The sequence below is a fragment of the Channa argus genome, chromosome 23, assembly GCF_033026475.1.
Source record: "Channa argus isolate prfri chromosome 23, Channa argus male v1.0, whole genome shotgun sequence".
Classification (NCBI taxonomy): Eukaryota; Metazoa; Chordata; class Actinopteri; order Anabantiformes; family Channidae; genus Channa; species Channa argus.
The window spans coordinates 7,802,096-7,805,957 of NC_090219.1; positions in this window are offsets into that span (position 1 = coordinate 7,802,096).

The following is a 3,862-nucleotide window of genomic DNA, read 5'->3' on the forward strand; positions in this document are numbered from 1 at the left end:
GTAAAGCGACCCTAAATATTGTGGAACAATATCCGGTTACGTTCTAAATAAAAGCCCTTCAACAAACGTGAACGTTAGAATTTGCTACATGTGCACCACATATTACATAATCTATGTAATGGAATACAGATTTATCAAATTTAAAATGGCATTGTTTAATTATTAAAATATTAGTAGCGACTTTAAAAAAATCTGGGTTTGTAATTCCAAACTCTAAAAGGGATCTCTATCAAACGTTACACTTCAAATACACTGCAAATTTTACACTGGGTAATGGTTTGTCATAATCGGGTAGCAGGTTCTTGAGATAAAATTTAAAAAAAAAAATTCCAAACTTATATTTAGGTGCAACTCAATTTCCTTTCCTGCCCGATTCCAAATGCCAACTTGACAGACACGCAAAACGTTTTTAACCAAGACACCGCGATATTTTAAGAATAAATTGTCGCGATAACGCTACTGCACAGAAGAGAAATAACACTATGTTTCCCACTGAGACACAATGCAGATTGTCAGTTGTTATCTGAAGTGCAGTCACAAAACTGCAGAACTTGAGTCCTGAGCCACCGCTACTATGTGTGACGCCACTATGGCCAAACCTGACCTGGTCCCTAAGACACATGATTTTAGCCATATGGGAAAGTCCACACAGAAAGGCCCTGTCCAGACTGGGGATTAAACACGTGCTAAACACTGAACATTTATGGGATTGCACGTTCCACAAATGAGCTGATAACAAATTAATTTCGCAAAAAAACAAACACTTTTAAGGCAGTTATGTGATGTCACTGATGATGTCTTTGGTACCCTTATACATATACTTCATAATTTACCTAACCTTTCAAGACACAATGATTATAGAAAAAAGAAAAGCAGAACAAACACAGAGAAAACCCCTGCTGGCTCAGATATACCCAGGCCCTAATTGTTCTCCAAAATTGGAAAAAAATAACAAATTAATATTGCAAACCCTTACCTAATTTCTTATAAACTAACAACAAAACCATTGTATAACTTATAAACATTATGACTAGTATTTTCTTGATGGAATTCATTAAATGCTCCCATACCCCTCCATGGTGAGAGCCGGATGGAGGATTAAACATCCACTTGATGCCACGCTGGATCAGTGAATCTTCTATTTTGGACATGTTCCATTCCTCCAGATTCTTTTTGAGCTCTCAGTCAGAACCAACAAAGTTTCTTCCGTCGTCTGAATGTATTTCCAAAACCTGACCTCCTCTTGAAATGAAGTGTGAAAGAGCATTAATGAATGAGTCTGTGTATTAATAAATGCTGCCACCTCTATGTGGACAGCGTGGGGTGCTAGGCATGTAATTATGACACCATATCTTTTTGCAGTTGTTCTTCCTTGTTTAATATTAAAACAACCAAAGCAATCAACGGCTGTTCTGGTAAATGGTGAAGACTCTGTTAAGTGGGAGTTCTGACATTTGTTGCCACCCAGTAGCTCCTTGTAATCTTTGATATGTCCTACATGTACAATCTTTCTGATTGCTGAGTTTGCTTTTGGAATAGAGTACCTTTGACTTGAAGTAGTCAAAATGTGTTAATGACCACAATCGGGTAGTATTTTGTGGATTTTCTGCAGAATGAGCTGTTAAATACTGTGATCCTTATCCAGAATGGCAGGGTGTTTGGACTCCTCGGGCATGGCCGCTCGGCTGAGCCTACCACTGGATTAACTTTATGCATGTGGCTGCTCTGTTTCACTTGTTTTCCCTTTAGCGGAGCAGAGAGTTCCTCCTGAAAATTCTTCCGCTGGCAGTGATGAATTATTTCTGCCTCCGCTTCCTTGAGCTCATCCACAGGTAGATTTTCCTAACAAGAGTTGTTTTGTAGTTCAGCATTCTTCTTTGAAGCTGAAGACATTGTTTATCTTCCTCCTTTTCATTTTGGGCAATCCCTTCCAATATCTCCTTTTCTCTTTCTGGACAAAATTAGAAGTGTACCCTTCAACCTGAATAGCCAGGCCACAGCCTTTTTAAGGCGTGAGTAGAACTCTGTCAACTTTTGCATTGTATCTGGACTTTCTTCAGTTGCAAGAGCATTCACTGTGTCACTGCTTTCTCCTCAGGATCAGCTGTTTCAAGCTCTTGCAGGTGCTCTGGATTCTTTTGCCATTTCTCAATTGACTGTTTGAGGATGTCAGGTCCAGAAATCCACAGTTTCTCCCGCAGAAAGGCGTTCATGTTCTGACTCCGAGATGCACAGTCTTAAGTTGAGAATTTACGCAGTGCCACTGTGATACCGTTGAGGTCTGCTGAATTAGCTGCAAATGGCAAAAATAAAAGCAGAACAAACAGAGAGAAAACTCCCAGCGGCTCACAACAGGTGGAACTATTCAGCTTCAGGAGAGTTTTAGTCTCAGCTCCTGCCTATGGCTTGTTCTAGGGGGGAATTGTTGGGTTTTCTCTATACGTCTTTATAGTCTTGACTTTATTCTGTATAGTGCCTTGAGATGTTGTTGTTGTGAATTGGTGCTATATAAATAAAGTTTAATTGAATTAAATATTTACAGTAGCTTTATTGACTCGACTTTAAGTTTAAGGAAAAACTTTCCCCTCTCCTGTGGTTTCCTTCCATATAAAGCATCATCACCACTGCCTTTAGTGGCACCATTTGCCTTTAGTGTTGCCTTTCCAGCGTCGCTGTTATGTTTGTTTACCACACCTTTCTTTTTATGTTATGCATAAGGCAGCATAGGCTATCAAAACAAAAAGGTATCATATTGCAAATGGTATAAAACATTTTTTAGTCCCGATTACACAGGAATGGCTCTTGGGCATGCACTTTGGTGTGATCTTAAGGCCTTTACACCTTCATTAAGGTGTTTTTTTTCCTTATGTGGGTTGGCTATCCAGATATACAATGTACATTACCACCACCTGGAAGAGGGGTCACAGCTTCAATCACATAGAATTAAATGAATGTTGTTTTTGGTAATTAATTCCTGCATTTTTGTGTTTTATTTCAGGTCTGACATCTTAAAGTATGGCACATAAAATGTGTGCACACACCCATGCCAACAGCATATTTTGACAACTATTATGTCAAATATTAGCACTGTCTCACCCTCAGGCATGCACTGGCTAGCAATTACTGAAATTATTTATCAACATTTCCATGTGAAACTTGAATTAGTAAATGTATATCAACAAGTTTCATTAGAAAGTATTGTTAATCTGTCCATTGCAGAATGACAAAGGTAACACAATGTGAAAAGCCCCTGTTACCAGCTTGAGGTGGGCAACAAGCCTCTAAAGAAGAAATATCTATATTTAGCATTTTGAAAATATATTTCCAAAGGTTAAACCGCATAAAAGAATAAATTCCACGACAATTCATCTTCTGCTTCTTATCAGTTGTCATCCTGCTTTCAAGGTAAAGTTTTGCTGCAACTACACTTTTTCCAGCATGTGGGGGTTTTGCTGACAGATATCTATAACTCTCACTCTGACTCTTGTTTATCAGATGCAATAAAGCGCATGCAATATTTGTATTTTCGCCTTTTGTGTCAACAACTGGCTCACCAGATTGGTCAGGGGCAGTGGTTGACTAAAATTTAACACTGAATAAAGGCCTACATTTATCTTAGAAAAGGAACATTTGTGATTGGCCTCTATTGCCAACAGCTGCTAACACACACACACACACACATGTATCCAATCCAACTCTCAAGAATGATTTCTCAGCTGAATGATGGTAGATTTCCATCAACTTATCTGCTGTAGGTTCAGGGTCATCATGTTGTGTGTACAGGCTCACTGCTGTGACGCACTGACACACCTGAACAGAGCAGGGCCATGAATCAAGCCATGAGGAACACCTGTGTGGAACG